The sequence below is a fragment of the Crinia signifera genome, unplaced genomic scaffold (genome assembly GCF_055691185.1).
Source record: "Crinia signifera unplaced genomic scaffold, ASM5569118v1 HAP2_SCAFFOLD_131, whole genome shotgun sequence".
Taxonomy (NCBI): Eukaryota; Metazoa; Chordata; class Amphibia; order Anura; family Myobatrachidae; genus Crinia; species Crinia signifera.
Window position 1 is genome coordinate 162,933 of NW_028142024.1, and position 22,362 is coordinate 185,294.

Genomic DNA, 22,362 nt, shown 5'->3' on the forward strand with positions numbered 1-22,362 from the left:
GTTCTTTCTGAACCAGAGTTGTTATGCTCATAACCTGCCTGCTGTAGTTGGTCTGTATTGTATGACCTCCAGCAATCAGAGTATATTGCAGATCCGGGAGCGACATGTAAGTTGATCAGCCATCAGCATACTGGCGTCTCTCTGTTCCTCTGTAGTTATAAAGCAGGCACCTGTCTCCCTGCAGATCCCGTGGAAAAACCATTGCTGAGGCAGCATCCTCCCCACATGTTTTTTCTCTTGACAAAGAGGTTTTCGTCAACCTCTACCATCATGCCAGGACCGCCAATTTTCCTCTGCGGCTGGGACAGCAAATCCATGGCACATGCCTCCCTCATTAAACTGTTGTACTGCACAGTTGGTTTTATGGACATGTGCAGTTTCCTTTCGCAGTACAGCACACTGGTCATCTCCTCTGCCCACGAGTATATGAACTGGACCAGGGTCATGAAGGCTAACCGGAACCCCGGGAACCAGTGGTCCCCTCGAAGACCGACCTTTTTCCTGCATGACTTTATGTGGCAGCGCCACGTGCTTTCCTTCATGGACATCCGCATTGGATGGCCGTTCACGCAATTCTGACTGACGGGCAGCAACTGGTGTTGCTGAAAAAACATCACAGCCTCCTCCTTAGAATTAGGCAATGTGAACATGGTGAGTTGTTCACCTACCATGACTGTCACGTTCTGAGCACTCACTGAAGCAGCCATCACTGTCAGCCAATCACCTCAGAATGATTCTGACAGTGATCGGGAACACTTACGCAAGTTCTGACTAGGCTATTTCCGTAGCTTAAGCTTATTCTGAAAGCATAGCTACGGTAAAGGTGCCCATACACGCATCGATTTTCCCGGTGCAATCCTATGCGATGAGATGCGCGCTCCCGCGGCATCTCATCGCACAGTACAAAAAGTATGTGCTGCACGTGCTTTTTGTACTGTCTTTTGATCGCATGCAATGAGACGTGATGCGATTTAGCACAAAAAGTACTGGGTAATTGGTACGTGTATGAGCACCTTAACAGACAAGCATCCACCCATATTCCATATAAACTGAGATCGCGTCGCATGGCACTAAAACGGGACATGCAATGCGATTTCCTTGCGCAAGCATACGTATGTTAATTGGGCACCTGGCTACTACATAAGAACCAATAATTGTCTCCAAATAATATAAGACTTGGCTGGAATAAAAACTTCATAAAGTTTTATAACAAGTTTTCTATTTGTTATATTGGCGAGTGTTCCACATCCCACACTGATTTTTGGAGGAAACCACGGACTATACATATATATATATATATATATAAAGTGATGAGAATGGCGCTCTATAGTGTAATAGAGTGTGCTCACTGTGGTTTAACCCCTTGAGTGGTAATGCCTGGAAAATTTCCGGGCATACCACAATAGGTGCACGCCAGTGGTGTCCAGGTGTGCAACACTGGCGCAGCACCTCTAGAGCCCCCCTCCACAATCACTACCCAAACCCCCCATCACCTGTGCTCTGGCGATCACACGCCGGAGCTCTTCTAATGCTGCTCCCCCCCCCGCTGCTTCCGCCTGCCCCCATGATTGCTTTTGGTAGCAGTGACGTCGGCGGCAGGCGCGGGGATGTACGGGGCGGCTCGGGCACCCGAGTCCTCCCGAGCCGCAGCGAACATCCCCCAGCCTGTTGCCGATGTCACTGCTCAATGTGGCAGCGGCTGGGACACAAACGGCGTCAGGGAAGCTCCGAGCTCCAGCGTACTAACGCCGGACCAGAGCAGAGGTGATGGCAGGGTGGGCTGGTAGGCTTCCCACTGAGCATGCTCTCCTGATGAAGTCCAGCCTGGATTTGTAGGCCTAAGAGACGAAATGCATAGAGAGGCCTCTACCCAACCTTCATTCGCACACCTTAATCACTTTATGTGTCTATTTTATGTATACGCACCTTATTAAAAAAAACTCATTTAAATTTAATTGGAGTTATCCTCTTTTTTTGCAATCACCACTGCACAAAATTGGAGCACAACTGTGAACTCACTGGGGGGAACAAAAATAAAAGGTCCAATCTGGATAGCAGCCGGGAAGATCCTGGTAACCAGCCCAACAAAGGGGGGATAACAGTATTTTGATGAGCACTTTATTCTTCATTATATGGTACGTAGAACCTTAATTAAACCACAGTGAACACACTAATCTATTACACTATAGAGCGCCATTCTCATCACTTTTTACATTTTACCCACATTGAGACGGATCAGCAACGTCCCATTAGGAGAATTTTTGGCGGCCGCCTGTCATTCAGGACTGTGTTCTAGAGGGAGGAACGATCCTTCAAGAAAAGGAATAATTTCTAATCCAGACCTACCTTGGGGTTGCAGCGAAGGACAGTACCCACCTCCTGCATATATATATATATATATATATATATAGATAGTAAATAACTCTGGTGCCCTCCACGAACCACTCCATTCTAGATTGACATGAAAAAACTAGCGGCACTCTCCAGACTTTGAACAATGTGTTCTTTATTCCAACATGTTGCGGGATGGAAACCTTCATGTACTCAAGGGTCAACAAAGGCAATGAAATAACAAGGGTCTTTATTACAACATTTGACACACCTCCACCAATCAATTGTGTCTGCTGAGATCCACCTCCTGCTTGACACACCTGAAGCCGCTCTCCAATAACCTAGAGAGGCAGTCCAGGAGGCAGATACACCTGTGTGTCCAATTACTCTCCATTCCATCAGTGTTGCTAACAATCCTTGTTGTACACACTGGCCCCTGCTTCAGAGTTGCACAGATCCCATGATGCTCAGCAGCTGTGAATGTGTCGGTATACACAACTCCGAGCTACTATATACTGTTAGCAGCCGGACAGATCTCCTCTTGCTGCTGAGTGGGTGTAGAGTACTGTGGGAGAGTAGGATGAATTGGGGCTATTCAGGGTTGTGCGCATGCAGAGCTGCTGACATATCTCTTGCACAAGGATAGCGCTGGTGCAAACGCATGGCGATAGTGATGACCACTTTCATCACCAAGAAAATTCTGCATAATGGTGAATAATGACATTTATTCCCAAACATACTGTAAAGTGTCTGCAATTGTGACTGCTTTATATTCAACTCTGAATCAGGCGCTCTGTATTTATGCCTCTTTATCATTATGCAGACACGAATATTTAAATAGTGGAAACAATTATTCACACCTGTCAGCTCATTAACATTTATTTTCTCTTAAAAGCAGCTCATAAACAGTCACACTCAGAACACGCAAATGACTATGGTTTCACACCTTTGTGAGTGCTCTGATGTCTAACAAGGCTGTGTTCTAATAAAAAACATTTCCCAAACTCAGAACATGGAAAGGCTTCTCACCTGTGTGACTTCTCACATGTATAACAAGCTATGATTTCCAGGTAAAACATTTCCCTCACTCAGAACATGGAAACAGCTTCTCACCTTTGTGAGTTCTCTCATGTGTGACAAGCACTGATTTCTGTCTAAAAGATTTCCCACACTCAGAACATGGAAACGGCTTCTCACCTGTGTGAGTTCTCTTATGTCGGACAAGCACTGATTTCTGGCTAAAAGATTTCCCACACTCAGAACATGGAAACGGCTTCTCACCTGTGTGAGTTCTCTCATGTTGGACAAGCTGTGATTTCCGGGCAAAATTTTTCTCACACTCAGAACATGGAAATGGTTTCTCTCCTGTGTGAGTTCTCTCATGTCGGACAAGCTGTGATTTTGTAGGAAAGGCTTTACCACACTCAGAACATGGAAATGGCTTCTCACCTGTGTGAGTTCTCTCATGTAGGACAAGCTGTGATTTTGAGGTAAAATATTGTCCACATTCTGTACATGGAAATGGCTTCTCACCTATGTGACTTCTCACATGTAGGACATGATCTGATTTTCCAGTAAAGGCTTTACCACACTCAGAACATGGAAATGGCTTCTCCCCCGTGTGAGTTCTCTCATGTAGGAGAAGCTGTGATTTTGTAGTAAAGGCTTTACCACACTCAGAACATGGAAATGGCTTCTCCCCCGTGTGAGTTCTCACATGATTAATGAGAAATGATTTCTGGGTAAAGGATTTCCCACACTCAAAACATGGAAATGGCTTCTCCCCTGTGTGAGTTCTCACATGTTGGACAAGATGTGATTTGTGGGTAAAAGATTTCCCACACTCAAAACATGGAAATGGCCTCTCACCTGTGTGAGTTCTCTCATGGAGGACAAGATGTGAATTGTGGGTAAAAGATTTCCCACACTCAGAACATGGAAATGGCTTCTCACCTGTGTGATTTCTTTCATGTAGGAGAAGCTGTGATTTTGAAGGAAAGGCTTTATCACACTCAGAACATGGAAATGGCCTCTCACCTGTGTGAGTTCTCTCATGTATAACAAGAGCTGATTTCCAAGTAAAACATTTCCCACACTCAGAACATGGAAATGGTTTCTCACCTGTGTGAATTCTCTCATGTTTAACAAGATCTGATTTCCGAGTAAAACATTTCCCACACTCAGAACATGGAAATGGCTTCTCACCTGTGTGAGTTCTCTGATGTGTAATAAAATCTGAGTGATTTATAAAACATGTATCACATTCAGAACAGGTAAATATGTCAGCACCTGTATGAGCTGCTCCATGTGTAGCAGTATCTGAGTTACCAGGAGAACAGTCCTCAGGATTAGAGGTATCAGGTGATGTATCTGCACTGTGAGGCACTAGCTGTATATTTAGGGTAATGGAGGTTTCTTCTGGAGAATCCTGTGTGATGTTATCTTCTGTTTTATAATCTGGAGACAGAATAAGACGTCCCTCCGAGGTATTCCTGCTTCTGTGTCCATCTGCTGGAAATAACATACAGATATAGAAATATCGCTCTTCCCCTTTCCCCTCACCCATTTCATACTATTAGTGAGTACAAGTTATTAAGTTCTAAATATTTTCTACCAGTTCTAAATATCGTGTAGCAAAATAATAGGATTTTAAATTACTTACCGGTAAATAATTTTTTCTCTATAGTTCATTTTGGTGACACAGCTAACCATGGGATGTAGTCAGTTCCAGAGGACCCAAGACACCTATGCTATCACTTTAAGAGGCAGGCTCCTCCCCTGCTGTATCCCAGAATACCTCAGTTTCGTTTAGGTGCCCACAGAAGTGGGTGCATATGCTATGGGGCTGCGTGAAGCAGCCAGATTACAGTTAGTTAGGATTTTTTATTTGATTAATTTCTTTTAGCTAGTTTCAGCCTCAGTGTGGGATTTAATTAGAACGCACATTACACTGGTATTTAGTGCTGCAGGGGCTGACAGAGGCACAGCGAAGGACAGTACCCACCTCCTGCATATATATATATATATATAGATAGTAAATAACTCTGGTGCCCTCCACGAACCACTCCATTCTAGATTGACATGAAAAAACTAGCGGCACTCTCCAGACTTTGAACAATGTGTTCTTTATTCCAACATGTTGCGGGATGGAAACCTTCATGTACTCAAGGGTCAACAAAGGCAATGAAATAACAAGGGTCTTTATTACAACATTTGACACACCTCCACCAATCAATTGTGTCTGCTGAGATCCACCTCCTGCTTGACACACCTGAAGCCGCTCTCCAATAACCTAGAGAGGCAGTCCAGGAGGCAGATACACCTGTGTGTCCAATTACTCTCCATTCCATCAGTGTTGCTAACAATCCTTGTTGTACACACTGGCCCCTGCTTCAGAGTTGCACAGATCCCATGATGCTCAGCAGCTGTGAATGTGTCGGTATACACAACTCCGAGCTACTATATACTGTTAGCAGCCGGACAGATCTCCTCTTGCTGCTGAGTGGGTGTAGAGTACTGTGGGAGAGTAGGATGAATTGGGGCTATTCAGGGTTGTGCGCATGCAGAGCTGCTGACATATCTCTTGCACAAGGATAGCGCTGGTGCAAACGCATGGCGATAGTGATGACCACTTTCATCACCAAGAAAATTCTGCATAATGGTGAATAATGACATTTATTCCCAAACATAAAGTGTCTGCAATTGTGACTGCTTTATATTCAACTCTGAATCAGGCGCTCTGTATTTATGCCTCTTTATCATTATGCAGACACGAATATTTAAATAGTGGAAACAATTATTCACACCTGTCAGCTCATTAACATTTATTTTCTCTTAAAAGCAGCTCATAAACAGTCACACTCAGAACACGCAAATGACTATGGTTTCACACCTTTGTGAGTGCTCTGATGTCTAACAAGGCTGAGTTCTGATAAAAAACATTTCCCAAACTCAGAACATGGAAAGGCTTCTCACCTGTGTGACTTCTCACATGTATAACAAGGTATGATTTCCAGGTAAAACATTTCCCTCACTCAGAACATGGAAACAGCTTCTCACCTTTGTGAGTTCTCTCATGTGTGACAAGCACTGATTTCTGTCTAAAAGATTTCCCACACTCAGAACATGGAAACGGCTTCTCACCTGTGTGAGTTCTCTTATGTCGGACAAGCACTGATTTCTGGCTAAAAGATTTCCCACACTCAGAACATGGAAACGGCTTCTCACCTGTGTGAGTTCTCTCATGTTGGACAAGCTGTGATTTCCGGGCAAAATTTTTCTCACACTCAGAACATGGAAATGGTTTCTCTCCTGTGTGAGTTCTCTCATGTCGGACAAGCTGTGATTTTGTAGGAAAGGCTTTACCACACTCAGAACATGGAAATGGCTTCTCACCTGTGTGAGTTCTCTCATGTAGGACAAGCTGTGATTTTGAGGTAAAATATTGTCCACATTCTGTACATGGAAATGGCTTCTCACCTGTGTGACTTCTCACATGTAGGACAAGATCTGATTTTCCAGTAAAGGCTTTACCACACTCAGAACATTGAAATGGCTTCTCCCCCGTGTGAGTTCTCTCATGTAGGAGAAGCTGTGATTTTGTAGTAAAGGCTTTACCACACTCAGAACATGGAAATGGCTTCTCCCCCGTGTGAGTTCTCACATGATTAATGAGAAATGATTTCTGGGTAAAGGATTTCCCACACTCAAAACATGGAAATGGCTTCTCCCCTGTGTGAGTTCTCACATGTTGGACAAGATGTGATTTGTGGGTAAAAGATTTCCCACACTCAAAACATGGAAATGGCCTCTCACCTGTGTGAGTTCTCTCATGGAGGACAAGATGTGAATTGTGGGTAAAAGATTTCCCACACTCAGAACATGGAAATGGCTTCTCACCTGTGTGATTTCTTTCATGTAGGAGAAGCTGTGATTTTGAAGGAAAGGCTTTATCACACTCAGAACATGGAAATGGCCTCTCACCTGTGTGAGTTCTCTCATGTATAACAAGAGCTGATTTCTGAGTAAAACATTTCCCACACTCAGAACATGGAAATGGTTTCTCACCTGTGTGAATTCTCTCATGTTTAACAAGATCTGATTTCCGAGTAAAACATTTCCCACACTCAGAACATGGAAATGGCTTCTCACCTGTGTGAGTTCTCTGATGTGTAATAAAATCTGAGTGATTTATAAAACATGTATCACATTCAGAACAGGTAAATATGTCAGCACCTGTATGAGCTGCTCCATGTGTAGCAGTATCTGAGTTACCAGGAGAACAGTCCTCAGGATTAGAGGTATCAGGTGATGTATCTGCACTGTGAGGCACTAGCTGTATATTTAGGGTAATGGAGGTTTCTTCTGGAGAATCCTGTGTGATGTTATCTTCTGTTTTATAATCTGGAGACAGAATAAGACGTCCCTCCGAGGTATTCCTGCTTCTGTGTCCATCTGCTGGAAATAACATACAGATATAGAAATATCGCTCTTCCCCTTTCCCCTCACCCATTTCATACTATTAGTGAGTACAAGTTATTAAGTTCTAAATATTTTCTACCAGTTCTAAATATCGTGTAGCAAAATAATAGGATTTTAAATTACTTACCGGTAAATAATTTTTTCTCTATAGTTCATTTTGGTGACACAGCTAACCATGGGATGTAGTCAGTTCCAGAGGACCCAAGACACCTATGCTATCACTTTAAGAGGCAGGCTCCTCCCCTGCTGTATCCCAGAATACCTCAGTTTCGTTTAGGTGCCCACAGAAGTGGGTGCATATGCTATGGGGCTGCGTGAAGCAGCCAGATTACAGTTAGTTAGGATTTTTTATTTGATTAATTTCTTTTAGCTAGTTTCAGCCTCAGTGTGGGATTTAATTAGAACGCACATTACACTGGTATTTAGTGCTGCAGGGGCTGACAGAGGCACTTTCCTGTCCTGTAAGCTGGTGAGAAAGCATTGCTTTCCTCCAGCTCAGTGCTGAGACCTCTCTGCTTTTTGCATGGCAAGGTCTCCTGGGCCCTGGGGGACACTTCACAGGCTCCCTGCTAGAGGAAGGTCTCAGGTGACAGACTCCCCGTTATGGTGCCGCCATTTTACAGGGCTTGCTGGCTCACTCCACTGGAGGACATGTCAGTTACAGGAGCCCTGCGCAGCGGGGCGCTCCAAAGTGACCCCTTTCCAACGGGAGTCACTAGGAGTTAGAACATGGGTCTTCAAACTGTGGCCCTCCAGATGTTGTGAAACTACATGTTCCAACATGCATTGCCACATTCTTTCCTATAAGAGCATGCAAAAACTGTCAGGGCATGCTGGGACATGTAGTTCCACAACATCTGGAGGGCCACAGTTTGAAGACCCATGAGTTAGAAGAATCAGCTAAGGTAACTTGGCTTACTGCAGGTGATGCAGCACACTGCTCAAAGTGTACATAAAATGAGTTCCTTTGTGGAACAATTTCTGAGTGTTCCTGACTCGCAGGCTACAAAGCGCCCCTTGTTACCCCTCCTTTAGACCTGATTCCGATGAGGAAGAGGGTGAATTTTCTGAGGATAAATCTGTGGGGGCAAAAGGAGGAGAGTGATTCCTCTACCCCTGGAGTGGAGGATTTAATCATGGCTGTTCGCCAGGCTCTGGATTTGGCTGATGTAAATCCAGCTCAGTCAGAAGGTGTTTTCAGAAGGCAGCGCAAGTCTGGGGTGACTTTTCCTGCAGATTGCAGTTTGTCTGATTTGAACAGTGAGGATCGGAAAACTCCTGATAAAAAGGGTTGTTATGCCTAGAAAATTCAAAGCTGGAGGACCAGGTTAAGTTGTGTGAAAAGGTTCCTATAGTGGACGCTCCTGTTGCTCGTTTGTCCAAAGCTAAAGCCCTCCTTATACAAGGGGGGGGGGGGGGGAAAGCTTTTTTTTGTAATTTTTTTTTTTTATTAAGCGTCAGTGATAATACAGCATAACGCTCATTTTCCAAAATAAAAATTGTAAAAGTATTACAAACAATACTATGAAATAAAATATAACAGAGGGATGCATTGTTGAAAGGGTAACAAATCCCCCACTCCCCTCAGGTTGAACACATCCCTGATGGCCAAGACCCCCCTAGACTTCCATGTCAGATATGTGGCATTAAGTGATCCTGTGAAAAAATTTGGGGTCACCCCAGAAAGTAAAGTAGCGCGTCACACCGTGCCTATGCCCCAATTTTTTGTTTATGGCCACGCTAAGTATGTGTGTGTAAATAAGATATCCTGCATAGCCAAAGGAGGCAAGGAGGATTCAGGGGGTTGTAGCAATGCAGCAGTGGAGAATGTTGGGAATAATTCAGATTATAAAGCTTTGTGGGTATAAGGATCAGATCATTGCATCCAGTCTAAAATGTAGTGTAAAAAAAAACTGATTGGGTAAAGGCGTCTAAATGCAGTATTCCCAGGCCCCCCTCTGCCCTTCTAGAATAGAACTTGAATCTAGAAATACAGAGTTTTTTGTCCAACCATAGAAATTTAAGGATCATTTGCATACAATATGATATCTTTGGAAACACAATAGATTGCAATACCGCCGCCCTCCCCAGCAACGAGAGAGGAAGGGATCTCCATGCTTCAAGCTGTCTCACAACACTAGCAATTATATGATCATAGTTACATATATACAATTGAGAGACATTTGCTGGGAATATTAATCCCAAGTACTTAATGGAATGGGCGTTAATTTTAAATTGTGAAAGAAGGGGGACGAGTTTGGGTGAGGGTGCCGGAGGTACTATAAGAGTTAAACCCTGTATCTATGAAACTGGTACCAAAAAACACCTCCAACGCGTTTCTCCGACTATAAAATCTCAGCGGCTTCCTCATGGATAGGGCTTACGCGTTTCTCCGCCTATAAAATCTCAGCTTCTTCCTCAGGGATAGGAAGCGGATAGACGGATTTTTATAGATGGATAAATGCGTTGGGTCTGTGTTTTTCGGTACCAGTTTCATAGATACACAGGAGATTACCCTTCCGGTGGGCGGACCCTGAAATGAGCAGTCTGGAGTGTTAACCAGAGTAAAGCTGTGAACCAGGAATCTGGAGCCCAGGAATATCTTCAAATAACAAGTGGCCACCTGTACGTATTCTACAGAAAGTGTCTAAGGCTCCTGGGATTACACCTTTTTCATACAAAAAGTGTTAACTATAAGCCTGATATTTATCTGTTGGCATCAAACTGAAGCCACGATAGACCAAGTGGAAGATTTATCTGATATTTATTTTTACTATATGTAATTGTCTTTTCATCAGGTTTGTATTATTTTATTCTTAATATGCCTCTATATCATGCATGATTTAATTATTAAATTATCTTTACTGTTCTAGCGTGGGTCCCTTAAGTGACTCCGGAACCAGCACCAATCTCAAATTATTCCTTCTTGACCGATTTTCAAGGTCATCGACCTTGTTTGTCAGTGCGTAGACAGATTTCTGAAGGTCATCATTATGGGCCTTGAGATCCTGCACCTCATGAAAAACTGTCCCCAACTGTGATTCATTCTAGAAGACCCTCTGGGAAAGCTGTGACATATGTCCCTTTAATTCAGCAAAGCTGTGTTTGAAAGATTCAGCCTGTTCCCTGAATATGGGGGCCATAGTGGCTTTAATAGCCTGCACCATGTCCTGGTATGCCACAGTGTCCATGTCCCCTCCATCATTCCCCCGTATAAGGCTATCTGGGCGCAAAAGAAAATGGGGCTGCCAGCGGTGTATGCAGAACGTCTGCCTGTTGTTGCTGCCATGGTGATCTGGATGCCTCTGCCGAGGTCCCAGACACACCAGGGGAGGAAGGTGCAGTCGCCATCTTGGCATGCTGTGTCCGCGGCCGAGCTGTGAAACGGCAGTTCTGGTGCTTTGACATGGGAGAGTTCTCTCCATGCACAGCGCCCGGCTCTCTTGTGTCCGTTTCCCGGCTGTGTAGTTGGGGACAGTGTAGCGGTGGTGTAGGTGTGCCGCCCAACTCAATGCTCACGGAAACACAAAAACACAAAATGGATGGCCCTTTAATGGCGCTCTTATCACCTGGGATCCGAACAATGTAACAGTCCCCTCTTTGTAAAGTTCGCCCTTTGCGTTATTTTTTCTTTTTAGTTCTTTGTTCCTCAAGGTGGATCATAAAGAGAGGAATAAAAAGAGAAAACCATATTTAGCGTAGTAGGTCTCGGATCAAAAATATTCTGAGATGGGGGATATAGGTCTTCCCCTTCCAGGTGGTGTTGTCTTTATTGATCTTATAGGGTCACCCCAGTGCAGACTTAAAAACTTGCTTACATCAAGCTTACATTCATTCAGGATTGTGAAAACATATATAATGCTTTCTTTAGACTTATTCACAAAAGTCACACGTACAGATAGACCACAATAAGTGCTCACACGGATGCTTACACCAACTGTATACGACTCCTCATATATAGGTTTCTTTCAAAGTACTCCTCAGGTGTCAGAGTCGTCTCTTCCCATAAATGCATTGGGAGCTCAGGGCGATACTGAGGGCACTCCAATAAGCAGAGGACATGTTGAAGAATTCACCGGTAAGAATCCAGTCACACAATACCACGGCTGAGGCATATGTAAATCATCAGGGCGGCACTTGCAGCCGGATGGCTATGCGGGAGGTGTCGCAGATACTAAAGTGGGTGAAACTTCATGATCCGGCTCGGTCTGCTATATTCATTCCGGGGATCCGGAATGTGGAAGCGGATTTTCTCAGCAGAACTGACTTGCAGGAAGGGGAGTGGTCTTTACACCCAGAGGTGTTTCAGGAGTAGACAGAATGCTGGGGGCTGGATTTAATAGCATCTCGATACAATTGTCAGGTTCCACGGTTTTGCTCCAGAAGCAGGGATCCGTTGGCTTGGGCAGTGAATGCCATGACTGTGCCTTGGAGTTTCCAACTGGCTTATATCTTTACTCCATTTCCCATGTTGCCTCGAGTGCTGAAGAAAAATAAAACAGAAGATCCAGTTCATTCCGATAGCACCAGATTGGCCCAGGAGGGCTTGGTACTCGGACATACTTTGGTTATCGATAGTGCCACCATGGCGGCTCCCGTTGGGTATGAATCTGCTAAGACAATGTCCATTCTTTCATTAGGATCTTGTTCGGGTGAATTTGATGGCCTGGATTTAGAACCTGGCTAGAAATAAAGACAGATCGGCAAGGTTAGAGGTGGTTCACGCCTTGCGCGTGTATTTGGACAGAGTTAAACCTTTTCTTAAGACAGATACACTGCTGGTGTTTTCTGACGTACATAAGAAAGGGTGGCCAGCCCCCAAACAAACCATTGCTAGGTGGATTAGGTCAATGATTGCCTTTGCCTACACAAAAGGTCAGTAGACTGGTTCCAGCTAGAGTTAATGCCCATAACACAAGATCGGTTGCTTCTTCTTAGGCTGTGCGTCACGGGGCTTTAGCAGAGCAGTTATGCAGGGCTGCCACCTGGTCCTCTGTTCACACATTTACCAGATTTTACAGTTTCCATGAGTTCGCGTTGGAGGGCGCTTCTTTTGGGCGAAGTCTTGCGTGCTGCGGAACCGAGCGGACCCGAGCGTACCCTCCCAAAGGACCGGCTATTAAACGTCCAATGTTTAGCTGTGTCACCAGGATGGACGATAGAGAAAATTATACTTACGATAAGTCCTTTTCTTCGGCATATACTTACGATAAGTCCTTTTCTTCGGAATACTTCATAGCAGCCATAGCATTGGTTTTAACCCCTCCTCCTCCTTCTAGACAGGTAAGTTTTTTGTCTAGGATCTGCCCTCACCACTTATATAAGCATGCTCCACCCTGTTACCCTCAGTCTTAGATTGTCTCCTTCCTTGGTCCTAGGAAAAAACACAGAAGAGGGTGGGAAATCATAGGCTGCCATGAAGTATTCTGAAGAAAAGGAATCATTTTAAGTAGAATCCGCAATTTACTTCTTCCTACTTCATGGAAGCCATAACATTGGGACATACCAAAGCATAATAACAGGTGGGCTACAATACCTCATGCCATTACATGGCTCAGAATACGCTCTCCGAAATGTTTCCGATTCACATCCAGGGCGCAATGTTTCGTAAATGTATGCATCAAAGACCATGTTGCTGTCACACAGATCTTCTTGACTGATACCCTCGGCCTCTTTTGCCCAGGACACAGCCATTGCTCTCGTAAAATGTGCTTTAATCATACGGAACGTCTCTTCCCACTTTCTTGTATGCAAATGATATAATTTCCTTTACCCATCTGGAAATGGTCTGCTTCGATGGAGACAATCCTTTCTTGGCTCCCATCGGAATGACAAAGAAAGACTTGGTTTTCCTGAAACGCTCAACTCTTTTCAAATAAATAGAAACAGCTCTAACAATATATAAAGTATGTAATCTTTCTTCCCCTGAATTCTTTGGTTCTGGATAAAAAGATGGCATAATTATTTCTTGATTGATATGAAAAGAGGACACCATTTTTGGAAGAAATTGAGGATTAGTTTATATGTACCAATCTATCTGGAAAGAATTTCAGGTAAGGTTCCTGGGCCCATAGCGCCTGAAGCTCACTAACTCTTTTAGCCAAAGTGACTGCAACCAGGAAAACAATTTTCCATGTTAGGAATTTCAACTTGATCCTATCCAACGGCTCAAACGGTGGTGACATAAGGACATTTAATACCAAGTTGAGGTCCCATTGGAGAACAATTGAGCTGACTTGAGGCCTCATCCTGTTAATAGCCTGACAGGACCTCTTTATGAGTTCATTGTCTGACAATCTTTTATCCAAGAATACACTAAGAGTTGAGATATGCACTTTAAGCGTGGCTACCACCAATCCTTTTGAGAATTCATCACATAAAAACTAGGGAGGCCAATCCCGGGATCGGGATCGGCGGGATCCCGGGATTTAAGGCCAAAATGTGCGGGATTTGAATCCCGGGATTGTAGTCCCCAATCCCGGGATTTCGGGATTTGCTGTACCTTTAATTATGTATGTTACCTGCGCCGCCATCAGAGGCTCCGTTCTGCAGAGAGATGCTGCTGCCGCGCTACGCGGCGGGGCGGGCTGAGCGCTGCGTGCTCTGCGTGACGTCAGAGGTCACGCGGCGCAGCCTCAGAACGTGTCATGACAGTCCGCCCCTTCAGCTGCTCCCCCGCCCGCCATCTTAAGCGCGGAGGAGGACGCCGGAGCCGCGTGAGTGTGACAGGCAGCAGCAGGCTGCAAGAGTCTGGGGGGGATCGTCGTGCAGCACTCCTGATCCCCAGACTGCAGTCTGGAGCGGGTATGGGCAGTCCGACCTGCGCAGCGTGACCTCTGACCATCACGCTGCGCAGGTCGGACTGCCCATACCCGCTCCAGAATCATCTTTGACCTGGACCGGACCTGGCAGCGTCGGCCGCCCGCCCTCCGGGCGGCTCTGCTGCTGCTGCTACCGCCGCTGATGCCTCCTGCTCCCGGCCGCCTACCGCCGCTGACGCCTCCTGCTCTGCTCCCGGCCGCCTACCGCCGATGACGCCTCCTGCTCCTGCCCTGCTCCCGGCCGCCTACCGCCGCTGACGCCTCCTGCTCCTGCCCTGCTCCCGGCCGCCTACCGCCGCTGACGCCTCCTGCCCTGTCTTCCCTGCTCCCGGCCGCCGTTGTGACTTGTGAGTAAATGAATGTGCGCGGCGGCTGTAGCGGGGGGGACAGGGCTTCTCTGTAGCATTTTTTTTTGCCTGAACTGATTAGAGATGCCAATCCCGGGATCCCGGGAATCCCGGGATTGAGCATTTTTCAATCCCGATTCCCGGGATTGAAAAAATGCCCCGGGATTGGCATCCCTAATAAAAACTGCAAAATATGTGGAATACCAGCCGTAGGGGCATGACATTTATCTTCTGTCCATCTGGAAAAAATTTCCCAAATTCTATAGTAAGCTTTTGAAGATACCTTCTTCCTGGCTTGTAATAGAACCTCTGGTGACAACCCTTTGTTCTTTAATATTCTCCGCTCAACTTCCAAGCCGTTAAATTTAGTTTTTGAGGATCCGCGCAATGGAGCAGCCCCTGATGTATCATCCCTGGATGAACTGGCAATTGAATTGGATACTCCACTGTCATTCTCTGCACGAGAGGAAACCACGGTCTTTGTGGCCAATATGGAAGTAGAATTACCACCTGGGCTTTCTCTTCTCTGAACTTTTTGAGAACTCTGGGAATTAGAGCAAATTGAGGAAATATGTATGCTAGATTGAAATCCCATCTCTGGGACAGAGCATCTACTTACTCCTGCGGACCCCTAGATTCTGTCCTTTGAGAAGAATTGTGGAAGCTTCGTGTTGCAGGAAGATGCCATCAGATATACTTCTGGTGTGCCGAACCTCCTGATTACTTGATGGAACAAGGATTCCTCCAGTTCCCATTCTCCCGGAAAAACTTGGCGTGCCGAACCTCCTGATTACTTGATGGAACAAGGATTCCTCCAGTTCCCATTCTCCCGGAAAAACTTGGTTTCTGCTTAAGAAATCTGCTATAATGTTGTCCTTTCCCGGAACGTAGAAGGCTGATAGAGACTTTAGAAGACCTTCTGCGCAAGTCATTATATTTTCCATCTCTTTTAGGAGTACTCGCCTTCTTGTACGCGACCGTGGCTACATTGTCTAAATATATTCTTAGATGGGAGTTTCTGTGTGGAATCGACGTATTGCTAGCCACACTGTTCTTAATTCTCTTTGATTGGACGACATTTGACTTTCTATTAGAGACCAAATTACTTGACAGGATTTTGTCTGCATACGAGCCCCCATCTGAACGAACTTGCATCTGTCGTGAGAATTAGAAATTGCAGATTTTATAAAGATGTAGCCCTCAGAGGCAAGCCCTCGCTGGCCCACCAATTTAGGGACTCTTTTACTCCTTGCAAAACTTTCACCCAATAGGACACTGGTGTCAGGGCATATTTTATAATTTCCATCTGAAATGGACGCATCCTCCATCTCGCCCATGGCACTATGTCTATAGTTGAAGACATCATCCCTAACAGATTTGATGCCTTTCTTAACAGTATCTGATCTTGAGACTGCACCAACAAGATCAACGTTTTAATTTTTTTCGCATCTTTCCTTGGACAATGAAATCTGGAATTTTCTTGAATCCAAGACTACTAGAAACTGAACCATCTGCACTGGATCTAGATGACTTTTCTTCCAGCCGATTAACCAGCCATGGTCTTGCAGACATAGCATTACACTTTCTGCTGCCGCTGAAGCCTCTTCTTTCGAGCTTCCTGTGATCTGTAAATCGTCTAGGTAGGCCCATACTGCTATACCTCTATTCCTGAGATATGTCACCAGTACTTTGGTAAACACCCTTGGGGAAGACGTAAGACCAAATGGGAGGCAGGTGAATTGGAAATGAGCCCCCCTTATGCAAAACCTGAGGTATTTTCTGTCTGTAATTCTTATCGGAATGTGGAAATATGCATCTTTCAGATCGACTGAGACTAAATTATCTCCCTTCTTTATTCCTAAGAGAATGGTTTTCATTGTCTCCATATGGAATTTCCTCTTCCATATCTTTCGGATTAAATCTCTTAGGTCTAGAATAGTACGGAATCCACCAGTTGCTTTTGGTACAACAAAAATACGGGAGGAAAAAACGGTTCCTTCTTCAGATCTTGGAACTCTTTCCACTGCCTTGGAATTGACCAGCTCCCTTACACTCTGATCCAGAGCTAAACTTTCTTCCAGAAACATTGGAATTTTTTTAATTAAAAATCTGTTTACAGTTGGCTTGACCACACTAACTGGTAACTGAGGGTCACTACTTCCAGTGCCCACTTGTCCTGAATTGTGTGGGCCAAGGTGGTTGCAAACTTCCTGAGTCTTCCTGCCACTGGACCCGTTACCCCGGTTTGAACACGTCACTATCTTTGGGACCCTCTTCTCCCAGATTGGTGAAAAAGTGCCCTTGGTCCGGAAGAGTATCTATCCCTAAACAGACGCCCTGGTCTGTAACTTCTCGCTTGTCTGGAAGAATATTCAGGGAGTTCACCCCTCTTGTCTTGTGGCAGTCTGACTGATATACCACTATAAACTTTTTGTATAACGGCATCTAGTTTTCCTCCAAACAAACATGCACCTTCAAATGGCAAGGTTACCAGTCGGTTTTTAGAATGAGTATCTGCTGCCCAGGCTTTCACCCATAACGCTCTTCTAGCTAGAATACCAGATGTCATTGATTTTGCAGACAAATCCAACATATCTAGAGAGGCCTCACACATGTGGTCAAAGGCCACTAGAATAGAATCCAGATTTTTACTAATCTGCTCCCTAGAGAATCTCTCATGAACATCCTCCTGTAAGGACGGACACCATAATCGGAGTGCTCTGGATACAGAGGCAATAGCTACGCCAGATTTGAATGCTATAGAACTAGAAATGTGAAGCCTCTTGAATGCACTCTCCATCTTCTTCTCCATAGCGTCCTTAAGGGATGCCCCATCTTCTACAGGAATGGTAGTTTTTGTAGTGATTTCGGCTACCGCCGCATCAACTTTAGGGATAGAGCACCACTTGCGAAACACCTCATCTTGAATGGGGTACATCCTATCCACTCTTTTGAAGCTGCCAACATATTTATCTGCATTAATCCATTCCTTTACTACTTTGTGTACAGGAAAGCATCTACCCTTTTTTGACCTGTCTTCAAACAAGGTATCTTTATCATCTTTAACTGCCTCTCTATAATTGATCGTTTTATACAACTTCTTTAAAACCATTTAAACCAAATCAAGCTTAAATGAACGGTCTTCTCCCAGAATCTCTCCTGACTCAGTATCAGAAAGAGACCCCTCATCTTCAGACATAAATACTGGGGAATAGGTATCCAGGTCATGATCAATACTGGTTTAAGATCTAGACCTCTTTCCACTGTTAGGAAATTCCTCCTTAGAAAAGAAAGTCTTTTTCATCCAATTCATTAAATCAGATATTTGTAAGGGTGCATCCAATCCAGGATTAATATCCTAAGAACAGGCCTTGCAGACATTCTCTTCCTCTATAGCTGTAAACACCTTATCACATGAAAAGGCAAGTGTTAGAAGTATGTTTTTTTCTTAGGGCCGGGCGGAACACTAAAATAAAAACAATAAAAGAAAAACTACCTTACTGATATAAGGCACAATAAGTAAAAACCCAGTCCTCAGAGAGGACCTACCTGGACAGCAGAGTATTACTCTTAGCAACAAAGGCATCTTCCCTTTCTACCGACATGTCTCACGACTGCAGCTACAAACAACTCCCACGTTCCTAAATAGCACACAGGACGCAGCCGCGCACCCGGAAGGGCGTCATGTGGAACGCATGCAGCCGCTGAGTGACCCACACATATTAGGACACACAGTCCTCCGTCGCGCCGAAAGTGCGTCACGTGGAGTGCAGGATGCTTCTGCGTGCAATGTAAGGCCTCCCGCCCGGCGTTACCTGCCGTATATCCAGAAATGCCCGGCACGCGTGTCCAACTCCTGCCAGCCTCTCCCGGCCAGCCTCCACTCCACTACCATCCAGGTAGAATGAAGGAGGGAGACTGCAGCACAGGTTCCAATCCAAGCCCAACCTCCGGCCAGGCCTGACAAACTGGGTAAGGCGCCGCCAACCCCATCTACCGTCCAGCCACAGCAGCAACTTGCCTACTGTGAGTAAAAACAACAAACCTATACCTAGCTCTCCAGAGGAGACAGGAAAAAGACTGAGGGTAACAGGGTGGAGCCTGCTTATATAAGTGGTGAACAGTGGCGGATTTTACCTATGGGCTGCAGGGCTGCAGCCCCCCCAGGTAAAATCCGCCACTGTAGTGAAGCCAGATGCAGCCTGTGAGACTGCACTGGCTTCACTGTGACTGGCAGTGACTTCCTATTGGAAGTTCGACCTGCCAGTCACAAAGGCAGTCCCATTGGGAAGTGTTACCTATATAGGTACTGTGCACGTGCTGGTCTCGGAGCCTGTAACTTACATTGTACAGGCGCTGGGACCAAGATTGCTTCTATGGGCTGTTGCCCAAGCAACAAGTTGGCTGCATGCACGGTACACGTGTGTACTGCGCATGCGCCAGTCCCGGCGCCTGTCACTCATCACAGCACAGGCACCGGGACCAGAACGGGAAAGGAGGCCATACTCCCCAATAAGGTACGAGCCGCCGCTGGGTGAGGGCAGATCCTAGGCAAAAAATGTACCTGTCTAGAAGGAGGAGGAGGGGTTAAAACCCAATGGTATGGCTGCCATGAAGTAGGAAGAAGTAAAAGGATTTTTCTAAGAACTTACCTTTCGGATCCTTTTCGCTGAGTCCATCCTGGTGACACAGAGATCCCTCCCTTGGATTGTGCATATTAATATGTTCAGGCAGTGTACTGAGTAATGTATCCTAGTGGGCTCTTGAAGATGTACTGAGGTCTTCTGGGATGCCTTGGACCCGACTACATCCCATGGTTAGAAAGAAAGGGGTACGGGGACTGGGACAGATTTACCTATGCACTAACACCCACCAAATATGATTTTTCAATTCATTGATAGAATATCCACGGTAATTAAAATATTGTGCCTCGGCACAGAGATAGAACGTGTGGAGGTGCTCCCCCGAGAGTAAGATATGGTCAAAGTAGGGAAAGAAAAAGTACTCTCTTAGTTTGGGGGCACGCTTTAATTATTTAAAACTTAACGTTTAATTATATATTCATAAAAAAGATGACTCAAATGTAGCACAGGACATACATGACACACAAAACATATATACATAAAAATTGTAATTTCTTATTCTGAAAAAATCCCCGCCTGGTAAAAACGGTATCTTACTGCCTTCTCAGGGTATGACTTGGAATATCAGTCATGTTCCCTGGTCAATTCTTTTCTATAGGGCAGAATGGTTGTATTGGACGGTAGAAGTGAGAAAATTTACTAGAGGACACCTCTATATAATGGGTGAGTTTGGCGAATATATTCTATGGTTTGTCAATGTCCTATTTCCATCTATGACATTTGCAAACAAATACAGAGTACCCCTGTTATGCTTTGAATTTTACAGGAAATTTCAGCATGAATATGGTATTGACCTGTTTTCTCTGCTTTATGCTACACTACCCAAAGGTCTTGAGGTTGTGTTACATTTATTCTTATATTGGAGCAGGCTGGTTTTTATATTTTGCCAAGGGGTCAATATAAGATTAGGTTATAGTGAAAGCTAAAGAGAGATGGAATTAGAAAAATTAGAAAGGATTATTTTTACAGAAAGATGTGTCAGTATATCCCTGCAATGTGTTTGTTTACACGGCAACTGCTGCTGATTGTCGTTGTGGATTGATTATATCAATCCCCACAATTGAGCGGGTTGGATCCGTGTGACAGTAGCAGATATGGATATTAGGCAGTGGGTTGTTCCTATTTACGTTAGAGAAGAGACCTCCCTGGTTGGCTGCCACCCTTGCAGGGAGATATCACTTCAATCATAAACAGGTATACCCGGAAAGGTGATAATGAGACAAAGATTAGATTGGAAACACCTATAGATTCCTCATCATGCTGCTTTCTCCCATGTGCCGTTTTTGCATTGATGGGCGATGAGCGATGTGTCTTGTCTCAGGTGAACCAGAAAAATAGGGTTAATTTAGAGAGGACAGTGCCATATAAAGAGTTTTTTTGAAAAAAACAGTATGATATAATAATTTTTTAAAGAGAAAACAGGGACATGATATACCTCGCAACTAATTTTCTAATGAAAAAAATGATGAAAAAGAAGGGGACATCACATAACTGTTACACCATTAATGTAGTCTGTAATCCATTGATTTGTAATTTACAATAGAATATATTTCTGGATCATAACATGTGAGAAAAAAAGTTTTTCTTTTGGTCCCCACTAGGGGGGGTCTTACCACCTCCTGCTAGGATAAGTAGGTGATATCAGGTATTCTTTGTGTGGTAACAAATGCTGAAGATTAGCGCTCCCTCAGGGGTCTCTGAATTCAGATGAGATTGGTATCTCTCAGCTGATTAGTAGGTAAAGAGTGGACAAAAGGCCGTTTCGCGGTACTCACGCTTCCTCAGTTTACATCCCATGGTTACCAGGGATATTATATCGGTATGATGACCGCCCAGCAGCACAGAATCTGTGGCACCCTATACATACTGTAACCGGGGATATTATATCTGTATGATGACCGCCCAGCAGCACAGAATCTGTGGCACCCTATACATACTGTAACCGGGGATATTATATCTGTATGATGACCGCTCAGCAGCACAGAATCTGTGGCACCCTATACATACTGTAACCAGGGATATTATATCTGTATGATGACCGCCCAGCAGCACAGAATCTGTGGCACCCTATACATACAGTAACCAGGGATATTATATCTGTAGGATGACCGCCCAGCAGCACAGAATCTGTGGCACCCTATACATACTGTAACCGGGGATATTATATCTGTATGATGACCGCTCAGTAGCACAGAATCTGTGGCACCCTATACATACTGTAACCAGGGATATTATATCTGTATGATCACCGTCCAGCAGCATAGAATCCGTGTCCCCCTATACATACTGTAACCAGGGATATTATATCTGTATGATGACCGCCCGGCAGCACAGAATCTGTGGCACCCTATACATACTGTAACCAGGGATATTATATCTGTATGATGACCGCCCAGCAGCACAGAATCTGTGGCACCCTATACATACTGTAACCGGGGGTATTATATCGGTATGATGACCGCCCAGCAGCACAGAATCTGTGGCACCCTATACATACTGTAACCGGGGATATTATATCTGTATGATGACCGCCCAGCAGCACAGAATCTGTGGCACCCTATACATACTGTAACCGGGGATATTATATCTGTATGATGACCGCCCAGCAGCACAGAATCTGTGGCACCCTATACATACTGTAACCGGGGATATTATATCTGTATGATGACCGCTCAGCAGCACAGAATCTGTGGCACCCTATACATACTGTAACCGGGGATATTATATCTGTATGATGAC

General features: G+C 44.8%; 1 pseudogene across 1 annotated transcript in view; it reads right to left on the reverse strand.

Annotated features, from left to right (window-relative positions):
• Positions 1 to 2,015: 2,015 nt before the first annotated feature.
• LOC146053256 (uncharacterized) overlaps positions 2,016 to 22,362 on the reverse strand; it is a 118,450-nt pseudogene continuing 98,103 nt past the window's right edge. Inside the window, exons 5-6 of the transcript XR_014467705.1 lie at positions 6,307 to 7,788; positions 2,016 to 4,536 (exon numbers count right to left, since the gene is read on the reverse strand). The product of XR_014467705.1 is annotated as an uncharacterized LOC146053256 (transcript). The remainder of the gene's footprint in view (positions 4,537 to 6,306; positions 7,789 to 22,362) is intronic.